Source organism: Lichenostomus cassidix, chromosome 14, assembly GCF_008360975.1.
Source record: "Lichenostomus cassidix isolate B80296 chromosome 14, HeHo_3.0, whole genome shotgun sequence".
NCBI classification, from domain to species: Eukaryota; Metazoa; Chordata; class Aves; order Passeriformes; family Meliphagidae; genus Lichenostomus; species Lichenostomus cassidix.
The window spans coordinates 9,970,413-9,993,427 of NC_139495.1; the positions used below are offsets into that span (position 1 = coordinate 9,970,413).

The window sequence follows — 23,015 nt, forward strand, 5'->3', positions numbered from 1 at the left end:
TTGAAGTCATTTACAAGAAGTGAGGCTTCAGCTGCAGTCAGCACTGATGCTATTTTCAACGGACAAAAAAAAAAGTGTCCCCTAGGGCAACACGCTGCCCGTATCTAGCCATCAATACTCTTCACCCAGCTCGTTCTGAATCGTCTGCTGAGCAGCACATCCACCTCCTGAACCTCCTGCTCAGATCCAGGGTCAGCCCTCTGTGATATGCTGGGATCCAGGGTCAGCCCTCTGTGCTGTGCTGGGATCCAGGGTCAGCCCTCTGTGCTGTGCTGGGCTGTCAGACAGGCCCTGACTCTCCTGCCACTCTCCACTCACAGCTGTTTGAGCAATGCATTTATTCATTGATTCCACTGATTGGAGACAAAGGCAGAGTAACAGGGACTTAATTTGGACTCTCATGGCTTTCTGTGCAAAGTGTAAGCTAACAATTGCCTGTGCCTTAGGTTTCCAGGAAGTTTCTCCCAATTGCCACAAAGCGCCATTCAACACTTCTCATTGCCTCTGACTTGTCTGTTGTCAATCCTTCTGCATAACTCAGATCCTGTCACTGTAGTTTTCTTCCACAGCTGTTTCCCAGTACAGCAGCCAAATTTGCAACACCCTAGTCCAATTTGCTCCTTGTGTCACCATGGAATAACAGAAACATGGGCCAGCAGGAAGTGTAAAGAGAAGCCCAATTTCTCCCACACAAACCACTGCTCAAGTAGGGCAAAGCAGCAAAGGCCAAAGAGTCAGAATATAAACTCCTGACTGACAGATGGCTGAGTTAGCCACATGCCAGAAGTATTTCCCCTATGTCTGCAGCTCAATGACATGCTTTGGAGGTAGCTATTGAAGACAAGAATGATAGATGATTGTGCATAGCAAAGCAATTACTCTATAGTCTTCAGTTATGAGAGGTGCAGATACACTGTGAAAAAGGAATGGTAGCCAAACAGAATAAAAGAAATAACTAATTGTACCATAAGCTTCATTTGCCCAGCTTCTTTCATCCTGTTCTTCTTCATAATTTTAGCAAGGCAAAGTAGGATCACCTTTCTGTCATTTTAGTCTAAGTTACTCTTCATTTCAGCTATGCTTTGTAGCTCCCAGCCATGTAGAAGAATAGTAAATCTGGTTATCACTCTTAAAGAGATACAGAGTATACCATGGACACATTATTTCTCTTGGTAAATCTGTTCTGGTCACAACATTTACACACATTGTGGAAAAAAAAGAAATACTGACCATATTCAATTGCAGGCTTATCATATCAGAACATCCAAACATCTGTAGTAAAATTTTAGCTTTACTGAAATAAATTTCCAAGGAAAGACTGACTTTTCTACAGGCAGTTTTATTAAATAACAGTGAGTATATTTCTAAAATTAAATGCAAGAGCTATGATTGCATCACAAAGATTTTTTAGTTGATAGAGCCCCAAGAAACTTGCAGGCTGAGGGTGCTCAGTTTTGATGCTGGGTGTACACAAAGTTGTGTGCAATTTCCTACCCCCATTCCTTGCAGCTCTGCAGGGTATTTGCAAATCTCCCCTGCACTCTTCAAACTGAAACTGGTAACTGTGTTACATTTTCACCCTAACCAAACTCCCCAAATCAACTTCCCTACAGCAAAAACTAATTATTACTGGAATTTGAGTCAGATTGAACTTTCAGGCTGAGATTTTAGGTATCCTCTCTGGGATTTGAACAACTTCTGGTTCCCAGACTGAGCACTGAAAACAGAAGCAAACGTAAAATATTGTACCCAAAATGTTACAACACAGACTCGACAGAGGCTTACAGATTTTGTAACACTCAGTGTAATAGTCTCATTTGGTTATTTCCTGACCTGCCTGTGTACCATCACTGTTCAGACAGTCTAGAGAGATCTGGAGTTAGTATATCCTGGAGACTCATGAAACTGCAGTAGGATGGGTATTATCTCTATCTTTAGGCTGAATTTGGGAGATACGTCTGCTACACCACAAGTAAGGTTAGTAGCTACTTTCTTAGCTCTGCCCAGATAAAAAATGATAAACCTTCTTGCTAGACTCTTCTGGCCTCTATTCTACATACACAATCTGTTCAGAATTAGCTCTGACAAATGTTTCAGAAATTATTTTCTTTTCTGTCCCACTTACATTCCCACTTGTTCTCACCAGGTAAATTGTTCACACCAGCTAATTTAAACAGCTGAATTAGATGAAAATCATATGCTTTCAGAAAGTTGCATAACTGCCAGGACCTGCCAACTAGGTGCCTAAAAGACATTGTGTGAACCCTTCCCTGTATTTCTGCCTAGTTCCCAGCAAGGCCAGCTATACAACGTAAAATGAAGTGAGCTGTGAAAGCTTTACAAGTATTATATACAACTGCTTTCTGTTTAAAATAAACTGAAACTGAATTTCAGTACCTCAAGCCTTTTTCAGCTTGAGATAGGATCTTCCCTTTACAAGTCAGAATCTTCTTTATCTAATCTCTCACAGTCAGTCAACAATTACGTGATTAACAGTAAATCCATTGCTGGCCTAAGACTAAAAGTATGGTGTGCAATTCTCTATGTTATGCAAATGCAGGTCTTTTTGTTTTGAAAAAGCAGAAGTAATGATGTTTTTGTAGGAAGAGGAGAAAATTCCTGTCAATGTCTGTAAAACTGGCAGCCAACAGAAGTTTTGCCCAGCCAAGACAGTACAACAGTTTTGAAGACTTTCAGCTTAGTACAGAACACACCTGGATCACTTGCTAAGTTCTAATATGCAAAGTTGAATGAGTAGCCCACATGCCACTCTGGCTTTCAGTTTTACAAATAGGAGCCATGTACATGCTGGTCAGAGGGATTTTCTGTGGAGTTTAAATGCAAATAAAAGAGGTCAGCTTTTCTTTTAGGAGCAGAGAGTGAGAAGGAATGTGAAACAGCAGGGCCTACTGAAGCTGTAAGGCACAAAGGATGATCCAGTTAGGCACACAAGTACTTGGGATAGGAAGAGACAATAAGAAAGAAGAGAAATCCACCCCTTGGCTGAAGCACTACTAAAATGAGGCTTAGGACTCTGAACTCCAAACACGGAAATTTTCTCTTGTCCTGTGATTCGGGAATCTTGCATTGTATAGTTTGAGTTTCATTGTGGACTCTGCCAACAATTATTCTATACATTATACTACTTTACCTTGTAATCTCCCTCCAGCTTTTGACTATATGGATAATTTAGATTGGTTTTCAGAGCACATAAAAGAAGGTGTACCATCTTTTTTTTGGAGCATTAGACAGCACTACAAGTGTCTCAGTAATAGAGTACTCAGTAAAGAGAGGTTTGGCTTTTTTTTAGTTCATTAAGGCCTATTCTCTTTCTAGGTCTTTTACAGCTGCCCTGCTGAAACAACAATCCTCACATCTTTCTGACAATAGGATAAAAGCTTCCTGATACAAACTCTGAGACTATAAACCTTCCCCATGCATTCACTTCCTAGTGCATGCTCTAGTCCTGGAAGTCTTACTGTAATATACACATGTATTTAAGAAGAGCCTTTATCTCTAGGGACTAAAAGTACAAAGGCCTAGGTATCAACAAATATTTGCTGATTATTTTCTCATATATCCAAGTATTACCTTCTATCTACCTTTAAAGCAAATATGCCTAATGAGGAAGACATTATCCTTATGAAGTGCACAGCCTGCACTGCACATAATCTTTTTATTATGCTTTGGAACTAATTAAACCTAGGTAATCTTTCTTTCTGATAAGTGTAATTTATGCACTGTATGCAAGACCATACTCAACCTCACTGCCAAGGTGAACACAATGACAATTTCAATCACTGATACTGAACTAGCCTATGACTTCCAAATCTGCATTAAAAGACACAAGTGAAGAGTACACGTAAGGCAATGTCTGTACACTAAGTATCAGGTGAGGACTACACAGTCCAGGGCTGCCTTTCTCAGCCAGATTATTTTCTCTTTGCTCTCCTATATATCTAATTTCCTTTGTAAGTTCAGTATAGGTTTAAGGAGATGGTGATTTTATATTGCAGCACACTTCACATCATCTCATACATGCTTTGGACCTGGAAGCCCAAATAAATAAGTTTTAGCAATGACATTTCTAGTGGGAAAGAATAATCTCTTCTGACCCCTTGGAATTTAAAATACTACAGTTTATCTGCCAGATATGAACTTCTGGTTCATGATGATGAAGAGCTGACTGCTGCACACAGTCTACTTACACCAACTATCGTCTGTTAATGTTGAATACAAGCCCAGCTGAAGCCCCAGGGCAATTGCATGTAAATGCTAAACACAACCCACAGACACATTCCATGCTGGTATAAATAGGCTTTGCGTGAATTTATGAATGCATGTGTAATTCCATGAATGTTGCAGCTTGAGTGCTGGCCATTGGTGAAACAAAAAAAATCACTGTAGGGCCAGCTTGAAACAAATGCCAGGTTTAACTTATGGCCAGTGGACTAGAGGGCCTAATTAAAAGGGTCTAATTCAATCTCTAGTGAAATCAACAGAACTGGACTGAAAAGTAACTTTGGAAGAAAACCTTTCCTTTCCAAAGAAAAATTCTATGTGAAATCTGGGAAGACTGTAGCATGCCAGAGAAAAGCATCCTCTAAGGCTGTGAAATTTTGGAAGGAGGTAGTGTATTTGAGAGAGCAAGAGAAACAATGAGCTGGGTTTTGAAGGGATTGCACAGGGAATAACACCTACAGGGGAATACAGGTGGTTCTTACAAGTTCTCTTGCCAGGTGTAATCTCCATTACAAATATGGAGTCCCAGGTGCAGAACAATTCTACACCTAATTTAGTGCTTCTCACTAGGATTCAGGCCTGTTATGTAATCCAGCATAGTTCAAAACTGTTCAGCTTCCACTGACAACAGTGAAGGCCTGAGCCTTTATTGACAACTTGAAGAAGTCAATTATTTCCCATACCATTTATGGTACTGTTAGTCCAAATTTTTAAAACTTGAATTTACTGCAAGTCAGTTTTAACAGCCTCTAGTGCTTGAGCTGAAATGAATGCAGTCCCTTTACTTCAAGCTTAATCCATATTAAGTGTACAATTAAGACAATGTGCTGAATGTAGAGAAAAAAAGGAGGAGGAAGAGACACCTTTTAAGCACCTTCATAAGGCAGTGTCTTTTTAAATAACCATTAGAAAAGTATTTATGAAACGCCCCCTTCTGAGTCATACTGTGTTTATGTAGCAGGCAGATTATGAAAGTAGCTTGGTCTCAGTAGTTAAAAAGCTTACAGAAGTGGCTGGATTTTAACTACTCTCTACTGGGTTATATGATCATTTATACATTTGGATTAGGACAGCTTTGGCCAAGTGTAGCTCAGGAAGTTCTGTAAAATAGCACCTTGCAAACTTGTTCAGAACCTAGAGGCTTCACCTGTGGAGATCATGTGGCACCACATCAAAACTGATTGAGAGAAAAGAAACTAAATTCAAAGTAAGAATAGCTGAAATCCACTCATTTTTACTTTATTTTACTGCAAGTTTTTATTTTGCTTAGTTGCATAATGAGAAGTAAAGATTGTACAGTAAATTGCTGGTGCAACAGGCACTGGTATTCAAACACAAGGAAAACAAATCCCTTCCTTTTAATTCAAGTCCATCCGGCTTCCCATGATTTCCTGTTCTCCAGCACAGTTCAGTTCCTAGGAAAAGTTGCACAATACAAATACACTGTTGCCTGTGCTAACAAAATAATTGACCTGCCATGAAAAAGCTAGCATAAATATTATCTCCTCTTGGTAACTACTAACAACTAAATTGCATGTGGTAATCCTGTTTGCTATTAATGTCATTTTAAACAGACATCATGTTTAAAAATCTAAACAGAACAAACAGTGGCACGGTTTGTTCCATGAAGGATGTACAATAAATGGCACATTTACTGTAAAACAATGACACCATCACTAGCACAGTTAAAGAATATATCTCACAGTAACAGCCGTCTAAATTTGCTGGCCAGATATGATCCTCTGGGAAATTAAGGGCTGAGGAGGGAAAGAGCATCATCAAACAATTCTTTCTAATGTTATTGGATGGGGGGAGGGGAGCAACCATCTTTTCACTGAACTCAGCTTCTGCTTTATGAACCAATTCATGTTTTCTGTTCTGTATAGTTCAATACAAAGGGGTTTGAGGAGGATGAACTAGTCAATATTCCAAATCTGATCCAGTTTTACTAATTTTATTATAAGTCTAAGTGAAAGAAATACACTCATATGATCAACTTGGAGCTGAGACTTGCAAACACTAGTCCTGCTTTGGAAATACTCCAGTCTGTGACCTTTGTCTCAGCCACTTGAGGAAATGGTGCTGATAACCCAGGAGTAAGTCCAGGAAAATAAATTAAGCATTTGGAAACCAAGACGGAATAAGGATTTAACAGTGAACAAATAAAATCCAGAAATATTTCTGGAGCAATGACTAAATCACAGGATTTCTCAGGCACAGGGAGCAACTGAAGCAGCAGGTTGCAGACCTCCCCTGCTCAGCCAGAGAGATGCCCTAGGGATGCCCCACTGTTGCACAGCCTTCACAGGCCACACTGCCTTCTCCTCTTCCACAGAAACCTGGGTAGTGCAGGACCTTCACCTCTGACAGAGGCAACAAGGACCGAAACCAAATCCACTGCTGGCACTGGATCTGTCTGGCTGTTGGGGGAAGGAAAAGTCTTGGCAAATACAACATCAGGACTCTCATGTTTGATTATGAAATGCTGTGGAAGGCCAAGCTCATCCATACCCCTAAGACAATCAGTTCCCAAGACCAAAAGTATGAAAAGGAGAACTTCTCAAGAACTAAATACTTCTATAAATCTCTGCTGAGGTAGGGGGAGTTTTACTATGGATCATAGAGGCAGGAAAAGCAGAACTGGATGACATGTATCAGGCTGACAAAACAGGTGTTCTCCCTTCTAGGGCTAGTCAAGAGTCTTGATTTCAGTGCAAAGATTTACTCACTGTGTGACCTATCCCACACCATCACCGGGCTGGCACCAGTCAGATCCACCTGTAAAGTGCCTGTGTAGCTCTGACAGTAACAGAAACAGGATGCCAGTACTGACAGAAAATTCAGGTGTCAGAGTACAAGAATGTCAGAAGTACTTCCTCACCAATTCTTCTTGCACAGACAGAAAGTGCATGGCCTAATTCAGGAGAATCAGTCTGAAGATCAGAATATGAGTCTTCCATTTGCCACCTCACCAATGATAAACTTGAATTTTGTGGCTCATATATTTCAGGAGCCTGCCAGTGCTCAGATTCTCAGGGGCTCTGTTCTGACTTTTAGCACATGATTTGAGTAACACTGAAGATTTCATTTCAGGGTTTTGTTCTTTCCTTTGTTTTATTTTGACAATCCCAAAGGACATAGCTAAAAGTCAGTCATATCTGAGTCAAGATTTTCACATCTGATTATTGAATCTCTTGGAAAAATTATTTGCTGGGAATCAGAGAGAAATTTGTGTATTATATTCCACTAATATTCTATAATTCTAATAGCTGGATTTTGATCAATACCTAGCTACAGTTCCTGTGGAAAGGGGCTCAGTTGCTCTACAAGAACAAACAAGACTTTGCAGAGAACTTTCTAAAGAGGCAGCACAGGGAAATCATGTCACAGCTCCATTCTCTCTTCTCCACCATTTGGCTTCTCTTCAACCCAATGACAATTAAGGAGTATTTGTCACAGACAATGTGGGGAACAGGAGTCCTCTTAAAAAAACCTCTGCCTGCTTCAGAAGCCTTGTAAAACTCCTGCATTGCAACCAGGCTACAAGCAAGCAAGGAAGAGATAGGAAAAAGTGACAAGGATGGCTGTCCTGACTCCCTCCTCCTCAAAACCTGGAGAATACTGCAGTAGGGGAAGGGGACCATGCCCTCATTTGTAAGTAAAAGTGGAGGAGGAAAAAGATTGCCAAGGAGAAATCTACAAGGAAAATATTGTGGTGTTTCCCCACGAGTCTCCTTCTGTGTGATTTCCAAAATTGTTGTTGCACAAGTCATGAAATCTGCCCTGTCCTTTCCGAGTGGGAGGGGACAAGCACAGACTTGCTGGAGCTGGATGACAGCAAAGGACAGAGGTAGGCAGACTTTCTCACTCTGTGTCTATACTGACACGAGTAAGAAGTTCTGTAGTACAGGAGGGGCTGGTTCTGAGCCAACCTGCTCAGGCTCTCAGCAGGCATTAGTCATTTTGATAAAGGTCTAAATAGAGCCACCCAGATACCACTTGGCAAGCCTAGATCTCCATGCCATGCACATGCTGATAGAAGGAGTTCCAGGCGCCTGTTTCAGCTGAAAGATACGCTGCCAGTGGCTGGAGGAAAGCAAAAGAGAGGTGGGTGTGGTGTGAGCACAGAAGGACAAGTTTTGGGCCAATGAATATACTCAGGCAACTGAGAACCAAAGCAGAGGTTGCTGGACTCTTTGAAAGTAATGATGGAAACAGTTACCATTGGGAAAGTGGTGCCCATTCACTTGTTATGACGTTGCTATGTGAAATTTCCATGATTTTCCTTAAAATGGTGATTTGTTACACTTTGAAGTCCTTACTTGGTAGGGCAAATGCATTTACTCATGAAAAGTGAAAAAGGATCTCATTTAATCCAAGGAGCTGAAAGGTAATTCCTTTAACCATTCACACGTGGCAGATCCTACTTCTCTTTCTAGCTGTAGTAGATAATTCTTTCCACTTCCCACATAAACACTGCAGTGCCCTCAGTCTGTTCCTGTAACTGAGTGGTTGATCCTCCAAGCTGAAACTGGTAAGCAGGTTAAAAAAAGAAAAAGAAGACTCATTCATACTGTTTATGTTGTCCCCACCCTTTACCTGACTTTTACCATTACAAGTGTTAAAGGTAACCTGAAGGACTTAGTCCATGTAGCTGGGACCCTCAACAGTTGCTCTAAATCAAAATTGCTCAAGTCTAGTAAGTGAAACCAGTCCCAATCCATATTTTGCATTCCTAAAAGCGTAATTTTTCTCAATGATTTTATCTCTTTTTTGTGAGCCAGAAAGTAGAAGGCTGCTGGCTGTGTATTTTGTGTGATAGAAACAATGTAGACAGAGTGTTTTTTAAACGACTCAAGAGTGTGCTGTCACAGACAGCTGAGACAATCCAGCAGCTTCCCCCTCAATCTGGCCTTTCTCCATCCCTGCTCCTGAACCATGGAATTCTATGGTGGATCCTTTATGGTGGCTCTCTGACTCTTCTAGAACAAAGACAACTTGCTATTTTAAGGGGGAAAAAATCCAGTCACATCACACTAAGGAGAGAAAATGACTAAAAAAAAGCATCCAAGAACAGTGAGAAGTGGTGCAAAGCAGAAGCAGGATCATGTGGCTGGGATGGGCCAGCTCCTGTTTGTTTACCAAAACTGGCAAACCCATCATGCAGAACATCAATAAAAGATGAACTTCTCATTTTAGACCAGAGTCACTGGACAGCTATTGCAGGAACGTGCTGTTGAGTTTGGCAGAATTAGACTGGAAATTAAATGCTCAACTGAAAGCACATATCTTGTAGCTGAGAGAAATCATTCAGAGTTTACTAATAATAATGTGTCATGTAGGATCCAAAAAGCATGTAAAGTGATTGACTTTGCCAATTCTGTCACAGAAAGTGCTTTACTGATATGAAAATCCTGAAGAAAAAGTTGAGTACAAATGTCCTATCTCTTAATTCTCCAGGAGGGGTAAGTTAAAACTTTAAATACTAAATTTAGATTTCCTAGTAAAAGAAAAATGCCAAAAACCCCAACCAGCAATCCCAAACTAAAACAAAATAGCTGCAATTAAGTCTGAATACTTATGGTGTAAAATGAAAGACTGCCCGAGAGAAAAAACATGTCACTGACTAATCAAAGAATATTTCAAATTAGGCAAAATTCTTATTGAATTTGCTGCAGAAGGTTGACAGTGACCATGGAACTGAATTTCAAAGAAATCTCACAATTATTTGAGTTCCTGCTAAAACATAAGAAATTTCTTTTGTGCAAAAAGTAATTGAGGGGATGGAGAAAACCAGCCAGTTTTATTTGTGCAATTACACCTTCTGCATCAGGTTGGATTTAGTTTGTGATGTCATGGGTAGGGCCATCAGATGTTAGCTTTGCACAAACCATGCTCTCTTCAGCGGAGAGCTGCAGCTGAATAAGAGCCTGAGTGTCTGATCCAAAAGCTATTGGCAATGGAGAGAAGGTTTCCAGTGATCTCTGGAGATTCAGATCTCAGAACAGGATGAAATAGCAGAGACTTTTCTGAGTGCACAAAGAACCAAAGCCTCTTGGCTAACAGTAGGCACATGCAGAGGCTACCAAAAGGCTTCCTTTGGGTGACTGGGACATACACATCATCACTGCTTCAAAGAAGGCATGCAGGACAACATTGAGTTCTTGGAAAAATGGGAAGAGGAAGGAAAAAAGGAGGGGAAAAAACAACAGTAATTTTGAACTTACTGGAACCCAAGATTATTTTCACAGAAAATGTGGTTGGTTACTCTAACTCGGAAAATGATCATTGCAATCTCCCTGTTGGTAATTCCCTGAAAAGAAAGAGCAGGCTTTAGGCCAGCATGCTCTTATTTTCTTGCACAGGAGCTGTTAAGCCCTTTCATCTTGCTGCAGGATAGTTTTTAAAAACTTTTGCTTTCTCAGTGTTTGAAGCACACCTGAGGTAAGAGTAGCTCTGCGAAAGCAGCCCCTCAGGGCAGTTTCTCCCTGGAGGAGGTTCCTCCCACGCAGGGAAGCAGCAGGGACTGTGCTGAGGCCAGGTGCTGAGTCTGCTGTGCTTTGGTTACTCCTTCTGGCTGAAGAACACGGCATGGATTTAATAAGGGCTGGAGGGGGAACAAAAAGGGCCATAAACCAACTGCTCTGTCACAACTTAGTGCAACAGCATCAGCCCTTGGCAGGGCTGAGTCAGGACAAATTGACTTTTTCACTGTTCAGTGATTGCAGTGCACTTCTGTGACACAGCGATCCCTGCCAGGATCATGCGTGTGCCTCTGTCTTTCTGCCTGCAGCAGAACTTGGCACACCTGTGCTGACTGCAGCTGTCCTAGGAAACACTGAGGGAATACATATCAGGGATTGATTTGTTCCCATACATTCACAGAAAATGACAGCTCAATCTGCACTAGAAGCAGGAGGTGACATACAAATCTGAAATGAAAGAGGATATTATGGTGTACATCAACAAAATGTTCCCAGGCAGATTTCTGGAGAAATGACTACTCAGCTAGTAAAAGTATTTTAACTAGATTTGCACAGCTCTTGTCAAAATACACTCAAAAATGTTTGCAGAGAAACACTCAACATGGCATATGCACGTTGATGTCAGTTCCAGTGACATGCTCTCTGCACACTCGAATTGTCCTGACAGTACTGTACCAGCAAAGGCTGCTAAAATAGTTGTTTTTAAAAGAGGTACAAGAGGTCAGCTCAACAGGAGAAGTGACTATAACTTTCAGTAAAGTGCCCCTTTAGTGAACTGAGTCTGGGATATGTTGTGCTTTTGTAGTTCAAAGGGAGCATCTCTCTACACGTTTGGCTTTTAACACCATCCCTCCATGTGATTAAAGAAAGCCACAAGAAAGAGGTTTCTACATTATTATCTCTTCCTGGAAAACAAACCTGTCTGTTTCCCCGAAGTTTGCTGGTACAGAATTATGCAGCTTTAAAGGCAGCCAGACATTTTGGCTGCCCATCCACTTGCTTTCCTTGCAGCTGTCATTATCTCTGTTTTACTTTACCTGGAACTTAACAACCCTTCACTCCCTTTCCTCCTAGGTTTCAGTAACTCTTCAAAATGAAAATCAATAGTGTTCCTTTTACTCCAAAGTACAGCCTTTCAGATAATCACGTCATATTGTGCAGCAGCTGCTTGGAGCCTGTGCAGCAGAAATAGCCCTTGGATGAAGGGTTTCCAGTAAAGTAGTTGCCTTTTTCTAGCATTTCACTCTTAACTTGTAACATTGGTTTAGATCAACATTGAGTTTTTATCAAGGGATTCAAGTGACATGTTAGTAGCATGGCTAAGAAAACACAGAAAGCTTTTTTTTTTAATTATTTCATCTAAGAGACACTAAATAAGCACAGATCTGAGTCAGTGGATTTCATTCCTGTCAAATTATCATTGAATTAAAACAAAGTTACATCAAACCTCTCATTAACAGAACTGCATGTGTAATTTCAGTTTCTGTTTTGTTTTTAATAGGCTTGTAAATGGGTTCTAGTAATCCTACTCCTTTTTAAGAAACTTGTCCTCATGACAGATACATGAAAGGCCTCGGGAAATCCCCCTCCCTCTTCCCCCAGAAGTGTCAGGTTTGTGAGGAAGAGTTGGCATTGCAAAAGTCTGGACAGAATTGAACAAATTTTCCCAGCAGACAGGGCCAGAGGCTCACACACTGAAGATCCAGGGCAGTCTCCTGGCTGCTGCTGGAGCTGTGCAGATGGGTGGCCTGGTTCCTCCCCGGAAGGGAACACCACAAACTCAAAGACCTGAGCACTGAAAGTGAATGTGCTACAGCGGATAGTTCTCATAATCCAAGTTATCTGAAATACCACATCACCTCAGACACGAGCCAGGTTTCTGTCAGTACTGTAGATAAGCTGACTTATACAAACTCCAAAGGAGTTCACAGTATAAGTGACACATGGAAAAAGCTGAAAGTGGCATATTCTGAGAAATACAGTGACAGGTTGTGGGCAAAGGACTGCAGCAAGGCAAAGTTTTGCATTTATTTTGTCTTGGGTCTTTTTTTGAAAGAAAGTTTAGCTCATCTGCTCTTTGGAATATTACAAATATATATATATATATATTTATGCTACAAATAGAGACGGCTTTGTGGTGAATTGTGGTACCATAATATAAATGGAACTCGTTGCCCCTCTCCTTTGTCCTTTTATGATATACATGGACACAACTGTCCCTCTGGCCTGTCCATGGGACAGAAGTCACCCTGCTAAATATTTCTTTTTTCCCCCATCTGCTAGTGTGGGCTGTCTCCCTAAGTTTTATTTGCCTTATCTGTTGTAATCACAGAGTGATCTCTCAAGAGCAGAAATGGCAGCTGAAGACAGGTGTTTTAATCTGAAAAGATATGCAAAACTTTCCTTTAATGGACTCATCTCTTTTAGTAAAAATAACTGAATTTAATGCTGCCACAACATAATTAATGATTATGCTATTTTTGGTTAGACTTAAAAGATTTCTAAGAGGAAACTATTGTAACTTTCCTTTTCCCTCAGAGTATCCTGTTGTGTAGAGGAAACTAGGGGTTCACAAGCAGAGAGCTAAAAAAAGACCAAAACCAATTAAAATTTACAAGTGTGCAGTTTGGCTAAGAGGCCACCTTGTGACAGTCACCACAAAATCTTCATCATCATTCCCAGGCTAAAGAACGCTCTCACTGAAGAATCTGTACTGTAGAGTCCTGAATACAACTTTATTTACAAGGAGGGTCCCAAACCCCAGTGGAACTTGTCCATGTTGGGGCATTTCAGGATGTCACATAATTTCAATGAAACCAAGGCCTGGTGAGAGCTAGGCTGCAGATTTAGACCTAAATGGCCCTCTTTCTGTCAGGGTTGACAAATACATATTAATCTTGGTCAGAGAAGCGGCATGTGGGCTTCCCCTTCCTTTTAGAGAGTCCTGTCCTATAGAAATGCTCCAGCTGAGGGTGAGTGAAAGCTTTGCTGCAGCTGCATAGTGACCTTTTCATAGCCTTCTTTACTGCCTACATGAAGAACCAGTCAGCAGCTGTGTCACTCAGCTTGGGTATTAAGATTTCTTCCTCTACTTGCAGCCAGCCAGGTTTTCCCCCATTCTAGAGAACTACAACTGGCTTTTTCCCAACTCCCTCTTACTCACAGCTCCCTCCTGTACAAGCAGAAACCCTCATCAGGATGGCATTATGACTACACTACATGGAGTACATTTGCTTGCTTCCTTCCTTCCTTCTTTCCCTCTCTCACTGTGGCAGGCACAACACCCTGGATCTCTGTCTCTCTTATTATGGTGCTGCCTGGCTGCCCAGGTAATAGCTGGTACTTTATTTGGTTTGCAATATTTTTCTATGAGAAGAAATGACAGATCAGAAGCAAGTGTCCTGCAGGCTAAAGCTGACTCACAAGTGCCTTTGCTAGTGTAGTAATGTTTCCATAAGTCTAGAGAAATGAGGCTGAATTCCAGGTAGGGTGTCCAGGGAGAGTACAGACACTTCAACTCATCTTTGTCAAGCAGATGGGAGAAGGCTCAGGGTTGAAAACAAGAGAAAGAAATAGCAAACTTCTCTTTAGCCTACACACAGGCTGATTGTATGATCTGATATCAGAACTACACATAAAGCTAGAGCTAGATGGAGCAGCTATAGATAGTTGGGTGTCTGTTCATTCAAACCAGAATTACAGTGCCCACAATCCATTAGAGACAGAGTGCCTTAATTGAAAATAATCTGGTGAGAGAATTATTTAGCCCAGACGTGTGTGGATGAGGAGCAGGAGTTCCAGGTCCCAAAATAGCTCCATTAAAGCTCAGCAAACTAAGCAAGCATCTCTCTGTAGATTTCTGCCAAACACAGGACTCTAAAGCCACCTCCTCTGGCAGCCCTCCAGAGCTGATGATCACTGAGAGCAATGATTCATATTTACACTGTTCTTCCACAAAATACAGGGGCATTTTGAAACATATTCAGACACATGAAACCTTTCTTTAAGCAACAACCTTATTGCAAAGTATTTATATGCTGAGAATTCCTCCCCCTTCTAGAGGTAACTGCAACACAGAAAGTAACAAAATGCATCCCAGTATTCTGCAGATTAGTCTGACTGGGGCAGAGCTGAAATGCTTTTTGCTGGAAGTTTTTAAGATATAGATTCTAAGATGAAGTCTTTAACCAGGACTTGAGTCTAGCTATTTCCAGCCCCCATCCAAAATTCATACCTCACTGAATGCAATCCAGTGCTTCAACGATAAGCATTTTGAGTGCCACTTTCACTAATGTTAAAAACATAGTTTATTTTTGACTCACATTTTACTTCCTTCCTATATTCAAATTCCCTGGTCTAATCACCATTTCCAGTTAACCCTTAACCATTTCTGGAGATCTATACACTCACTGGCTGGAGAAAGGAACTGCTGGACTTAAGCACCAAAATTAGTCAGTAATGAAACAATGGTTTGACCAAAAAAAGCTAGACTGGAAAAAATGTATCCTCTGTGGTCCTGACTCATTGTGATGAAAAGTGGCAGATGATACTATTGATAGTATTCTTCTTCTCAGGTCATCCCCTGACAGGCTCCTTCAGTGCTGCAGTACAAATTACAGGAATTGGCAACAGCCAGACACACAATCCACATCTTAGCAGCAATAACAAGGTTCAAAGGTGGATTACACATATGTTGATTATGGGAAGAAGGAAATTGATTCATTCATAGAGGATGAAGCATTTTATGCAAGCTCTCTTACCAGGAATATTCAGAAATGTATTGCTGCAATGCCCCCCTCAGAACTCATGTCACTCACCTCTTCTGGAACAGGAAGTGAATGACCTCAGATTTTACCTCATGCACACATGTCCTGTCTCCTATGCAAGTCTACCCAGACAAAATATTGCAAACCAAATAAAATGGGTTTGCTGTCTACCCAGCCATGTGGGTACTTAGAGCACCCAGCAGCATCACCCACACCTCTTCGGTGAGATGCCTGCTGGTGCCAGTTCTGCCTGGCTGCTCCTTCAGATGTGCATCCCCCAGCTGGGGGCTGAAACTACAGAGGCCCTTCCTCTCCTGAACAAATACTCCTGCTGTAGTAAATACTAACCAAAAATCAGGATGAATAGTCTGGAGGGAATGTTAAAGTGCAATAGAAGGGTAGGCAAAGAAGAATTTGACATCACCAAAGGAAAATATAGTTTAACATCACTAAGCCTAACTATCTCACGAAAATATCCCAGAATAGCCCTTATTTGGTAGTTAAAATTATTGGGAAAAGCATCAGGAAGCGTGCAGGAGAGAAGGAGAAATCCTGCTGCTGTGCCATAGACAAGTTGAACACAATTTCTATTTTCACTCTAGGTTGCACTCTGTGCCACTCACTCCTACTGATAAAAAACATACACCTTCACTTAGTGATCATGTTGAGCAGAAAACCTGCACAAAGTCTAGCTCTGGTAAATCACAAAATGAAAATACTCACATGGTAAATACTCCAATTCAGTTTCCTGAGTCTGTTTAATATAGGTGGATATTTATACTTTTATCTGACATATCTCAATTTCTTAGATTGTTTATACTTCCTTTGGAAAAAGCTATATTTATAACAGCTTTTTATAGAGCAAAGTCAATGAAACTAATGTACAGCACTTTTAGTGAACTTATATCTAAAGGGACACTGCTTTAATATTTTAAGAGCAGGAGAAACACAGATAGGTTCAGAGAAGCAAAAAATAAATGTTTGAAGAGAAAAAAGGGAAGATGTGAGATTGGAATGTCTACAGTGAACCCCAGAGCAAAAGGCTAGAGGGGGCTGCAAGAGAATATCAACCTGATATGGTCAAAACAGGGGCAAGAAGGAAATAGGAAAGGAGGTGCAGAAAAAAATTAAAGTCCACAGATACGAAAGAAGTGGTTTACAGGAACACAACCATTGTACTGCTGTTATCCCTGGTTTACTTTGGCATCTTTACTACATATGGTTTGCTCTGAGATGGGACAAAATCCTACATTAATTTAAAAACACTCAGTAAAATATCCCATCTATGAACCATGCAAGGACTCCCATTCTCCATATATTTTAGTATAAACATTTTCTTATCTTATTATTGTAAAAATGTGCTTTATTTGTTTTAGTATAAAAGAAAAATGTACGCTGCAGAGTCCAAGAAGAAGATTAGCAGAATAATTCTGTCACTGGGGTCCAAACCTAAAAGGGCACAGGCACTTGAACTGCCTTAAACTTCAGCTGGTTATTAGGTAACTGACATTTAAAAGATTTTAGCAGAGAAGATATATCAGGGTGTAGTTAAATGGATTTCTGGAATGCCATATTGGGGTGCTGTGAACTGTATCAGGAGAAATGTGTCTACCTGCAGCAGGATTTTAAAGCACAATTTCACCCAGCAGCCTGCTGCAGTTAACTCAGTGACATCTGAGTCAGTTAAGACAGATGCTGCCAATAATCATTTGGCAATGGCAAAACATTTTCTTCTCCTTTTAGACATTCCTCTTTTCAAGAACCAGACTTCAAAACTGCATGTGGAAGGGAGCTCTGAGCTCCATCTCTAAGCATAAAAAACATTTGGACATAATTTAGATCACATGCTAGAGATAACAAGTGGCTCCAAACCCAGTTCCTGGATTGCTGCTGGGTGAACAGAACACAGCAGTCTGCACAACTTGTGAGCAAGTGCAAACCATGGATGGTTCCCAGAGCAGCTGTGGCTCAGCTCTTGGCCTCACCACAGTGCCCACTGCTTCAAGGAGTCACCTGGTCAGGCTGCAGTGACTGCCACACACTGCCTGCAGCCCTGCAGCTGCCATCAGCACCAGGGTCAATACACACAAGGCAGCAGCTGCTTGGTGCAGGCACACCCAGCTCGTGTGGTGAGGGGAATCCTGTGCGTGACTGCAGCACCAGATGTTCAGAGGTGAAGTGCTAAGGACCAATGTTGTAGGCTAAAACTAATGACACCAGCAAACAATCCACTGTTTATAAAGCTCATACCCTTTTGTTGATATTAGGTATGGATAGCAGGAATTAGACCTCCCACAGTGAAGAACAAAGCTGTTATGAAAGGGTTCACATATCCCAGGATCTTAAGTCTTACCCTCAAGGCAAACCGCTCCTTAATAACAAGACTGTCAGCTAGCTAAGGGCAAGTAAGTTAGAGATTTAGTTGTGGGTAAAAAGAGAAAGACTTCAGCACAGACTTGTCATTCCCATGGGACACTCCTTTCTCTTCATCTTTCTGTTCTCAGCTTTGTCTCCGAACAGCTTTGAATCTCTTACCTGTGTTAGACTTTAATCTGGGCCTAACACAGCAACAGACCAAAACCCACCCTGTGCCTTGGGGGGAAAAGAGCAAGGAAACATGAAGCCATCTTAATTGCCTCAAAGATAGCAGTATATGAAAAGTCTGTCTACATTAAAAATACATTAAATTCTTGTCTTCTATGTCTTTTAATTTGAGCCTTATGAGGTGACGGTTCAGAAAGACAATCTTGCAGGAACCGAGTAGTGCAACAGTCTGTGCTACAAGGTCTGCCACTACTAATAAATTTCCACACTAACTTTTGGCCCAATCAAGCCTGGTTTTACACTGCTAAAATTACTTGGTCAAAACAGTTATACCAGAATATGCCCCAATATGAAGTTCACTCTCCACTCTGGTAGGAATTACCTTAATTATCTTAAGGCACCTCCAACTCAGCGCATTTCTAATCATCTGATGCTGCTGGACTCCATTATAACCCTACAATCATGAATAAGGACTTTTGCCTTTAGAGAGATAATGGTCTTTATTCTAGAACAAGATGTAGAAACCAAAAGGAGTTACAACTTCATACTTCTTGTAAATACCTTCTCTTACACAAGCACACTTCTGCCTGGGAACAGCTTTTTCCTTTTAACTTTTGGTACCAATTTGTTTAAACTACAAAGCAAGGGCTTTACACTTGCAGAATTAAAGATAGATACAATCTTTAGAAAAAAAGCCACATTTATTTTCCCACATCCTGGGCAGATGCAAAATCCTTTGCATATTATTAATGACCTTACCATGTACTTCAGACTCAACCACTCTGGGAGAATACTTTAACTGGTTATTTGAACCTCATTTTTTTCACAATGCCTCTCACTCCTGTGTTCCACTCCTAACTGTTGCAGGGACTGTCATTCAAAGAACACCTTCTTCACTGCCTGCAGGGCTGTGTATCTGCATCAGCGCAGAATTGATTTTTCTCTTAATAGCTTATGGTATAAATTCAAAGCTATTTGCACATGTGTTTACAACAGCATTCCATACATCCTCTTTCAAGGAGATCCAGGAACAAAAAAAGCACTGGGTTGCCAACAGCTGTCCTAGTGGGATAGATCTCCCAAGGCATAAGTGCCTTTGAGGCACATGAAACAGGGTCTGACTACAGGAAACACAGATTGTTCCCAAGTTACACAGAGCTCAGCTGATCTTAACAAGAATTTCAACCCAATGAGTACATTCTGTGCAGGCAGCAGCAGCTCACTAGATATTAGAGCACTCTGAAGAGATAAAGTAAAAGATACCATATGCACTGTGTGCTAAATGATTTAGCGAAATGTCTTGCAGGAAAATGTTGATGTATTCTATTCCAGGAATGTTTCCTGGGAAAAACAGCTGGCGATTCAGGACAGAAGATTTCAAGGCTGCCTCCATATGCCAGCTGCAGCTTTGCTAGTGGCACAGAGTAGGAGTTAACTTATATTCACAGTTAAGGTATGTTTCCACATAATTAAATTAATTAAGTAACTATAGAGGAAAGGCATCTATCAGTATGAGCAGAGTAAATCACACAAGCAGGACTGACTACTAGGGCTTAAAACTGAATCCACAAGCTCAAATATAACTGGAGGAAGCACTAATAGACACAGCCTCTCCTGATGCCCACTCCCATACGATACATGTGAAACTCAGTCACTTTGCTACCTCAAATTTAGGCAATCCTTGCTGGTTTTAGACTATGTCCTCTTCTCTCACATGTATTTTTAGTGCATGTAACTGCCAAAAATCTGAGGATACAGAAAACATCTTTTGCATCAACTTCTTCTTTGGCACTAGTAGGAAGATCTGCTAGTCAGCTGAGCTAGAACTTGTGCTGGTTTTGACTAGTTAGCTGGTATGGGGCTGTGTTTTCAATTTGTGCTGAAAATAGTGTTAATAATTCAGGGATGTTTTTGTTATTGCCAAGCAGTGCTTACACAGAGCCAAGGCCTTTTCTGCTCCTCACCCCACCCAAGCAGCCAGGAGGCTGGGGGTATGCAGGAACTTGGGGGGGCACAGCCAGGGCAGGTGACCCCAACTGACCCATGGGATATCCCAGACCATAAGGTGTTATGCTTAGCATATAAATCTGGAGAAGAAGAAAGAGGGAGCATTCAGAATGACAGCATTTTCTTCCCACATAACTGCAGGCATGACAGAGCCCTGCTTTCCTGGGATGGCTGAACACCTGCCTGCCCATGGGAAGTGGTGAATTAATTCCTTGGTTTGCTTTGTTTTGCTTCTGCATGGGGCTCTTGCATTTCCTATTAAATTGTCTTTATCTCAACCCACAGGTTTTCTTACTTTTACTCTTCCAACTCCCACCCACTGTGAGGGTGTGAGCAAGGGGCTGTGTGGGGCTCAGCTGCCAACAACAGAACTATGAGTAGATTCTCTGAGCTGCAATTACTTTTGTGGCCCTTACAGCTCTGTGCTTGCTTTTTGCTCAGGTGGTGAGGAGGAAGTGAAAGGATAGAAGATGTAACCAAAGGGGTTTGCATCGAGAAGCTGTTCTTTCTCATGCAACTTTTTTTCACACCATCACAGCATGAGATTTTTCCGGCAGCATGCTTTGAAAGTTGTAAATCTTGAGGGTAACAGGGGTCAAAGGTCCTGAACATCTAACTGACAAGCTCAGAAGTGCTATCCCACAGTACTGCACAACATCAGAACCATCCTGTCTTATTTAAATGCTGCTGCTCTGACAGGTGAAGGCCACTTTCATGTGTGGGGTCCAACAAAAAAGAGCTAGATAGCACCTTGATAAAACAGCACAGCACCTGCTGACTGTGGACATCAAACTGCACGTCTCTTGCCTTTTGGGGAAAAGTGAAAGAACAGGGAGCCCCTGCAGATGCCTCCACAGAGGGCAAATGGAGGAAGCTGTCACCATAATGATGACTGAGCAGGGTTGTTCCCTTGGGTACATCCTGTACCAAAAGACAGAAGTGTTTAAGAAAACTAATAACCGGATATCCTGTTATTTCATCTGTCATGCATGGAGCTGAACATGCAGAGGTGTTTTTTCAAGGACATGACCAGCACCTCCACCTACAGAGCCTGTGAACCCAACCTGCAAAGGAGGAAGTGAAGGATGAATTGTCCTCCCCTTTATGAGTCAGGATGCTCCTGTAAAGAAATCATGCATGGTAGACTCAAACCTAGCAGAGAACTGTATGGCAAAAGAGGAATTTGGTAAAGCTGTGGAATATAAAAATGAAGAATATAAATGTTGTTGGGTAAAACTCAGCATGGATGAAAATAGCAGAATGGCTTCAGTTGTGCTGATGTGCAGTTTATTAATTGTGCAAAAGCAAGCACAGCTGCATCTAGGGACCTCAGATCTGAGATGCAATTAAAAATGCGATAAAGCAGGGAGTGACACAGAAAATATCTTGGGGTGACTTTGATGTGTCTTAGTAATACAGAAAATAGAGGAGGCTCAGGGATGCACAAAGTCTGTGAATTGGGCCCTAGAAATTGATAGGACTGCATAAAATTGTGCAAGTTCACAATTAAATTTGGATCCTGCTGGTCAACAAGTTTTTTTGGCCTGGAGACTTGGACTTTATGGTTTATACTTTCCAGTTTTTTCTCCTTGACAAAAATTTTATTTTGGGGATTTGTTTGTTTCCTTTTGAATTTTATATCACTAAATATTATGAATACATAATAAAACTGAAAGACCTGGTATTGCTGCCAAAGCCAGGGCACCAGGCACGTTTTCTGCTGAGCTTTCTGCTCAGCCCTTCACCCATGCCTTGTGTTTTGTCTGATTGCAGGTACTCTGCTGATGCTTCCAGCTGCCCCATCCCTACCTTCCCTCACGGCTACAAGAACAGAGGGGCAAATCCTGGCCTTCTGCTGCCTCCACCTGTCACAGGTTGGAGGGCTGTTCTGATGCAGTGAACCTTTCTAGTGCCATCAGGTAGCCAGGACAGGAAACTGCTCCTAAGCAAAGAGGACAGCGTTCAACATCCTCTGTTGCTCTCTTCCCCAGAACAGCAGCAGCCCTCTGGAAAGAGAGGGGTTAGCTGATCTCTGGACAAAAGAGCTCTAGCCTGTAAGAAGAGAGGGGTCTTAAACTCCAGCTCTGATCTCTCTGCCTGCAGATGCTGGACCAGCCCTTGCCAATTAAAGAAATTACACAACTTCCTATTGCAAAAGGGTCCAAAGGTTAAAAAAGAAGGCAAAAGCAATATAGGATGAAAGCACCGCACAAAGTAAAACTAGCTAAAGTAAAACTTAAACAAGTTTTAGTCTTCTGTAAAATCACAATATTATTCTGTTTACAGGTTGGTGACTTGCCCAAGACATTCACTGACTCAAAAAGTGGGGTTATATAAATTTAATTAAACATAGGCATATCCCTGATTGATGTGGACACTAAAGCATATAGGTGTATTTCACCTCAACCTAAAGCATAATCTAATACACTTCAGGGCATTCCTGCCCTCCAAATGCTCATTTCTACCACTGACTCTAAAGAGTGCTTAGGATACCCACATCTGTGCTGTGTGCCAGGGAGGGGATGCCACCTTTGCTCTGCATCGCACAGGCAGGCACGGTATGGTGATGCCAGCTCTTTCAGCTGCACTTTTGAGAAGGAAAAGAGAAAGAGGGTAAAAAAAATATGGCAGTAGGAAATGTGAGGCCATTTCCAAGAAGAAAACAAAGAATCAATCCAATTGAAGAAAAAAACAAAGAAAAAATAGCCTTAAGACAACTTGGCCTCTGAAACACAATGGACTGAAATGAAGAAGAAAAATATGAGTAGGAGAGGCATGTGGTGTGCTTCAGTTTTCGTGCTAGAACACGTGATTATCAGGAATTTGAATTTCCTTTCCAGGGAAACTGCTACTCCTAACACTGCTCTCACTTCTGAAAAGCTTTCTGTGCTCAAGGCAAAGATGTGTGAATGTCCCACTCCTTAGGTGGCCCCTCTAGACACTGATGATGCCTTGTTTTCCTTGGAAAGCC

General features: G+C 41.4%; 1 long non-coding RNA gene across 1 annotated transcript in view; it reads right to left on the reverse strand.

Annotated features, from left to right (window-relative positions):
- LOC146430840 (uncharacterized) overlaps positions 1 to 23,015 on the reverse strand; it is a 59,415-nt gene that overhangs the window by 31,275 nt on the left and 5,125 nt on the right. The gene's annotated exons all lie outside the window — the stretch shown is intronic.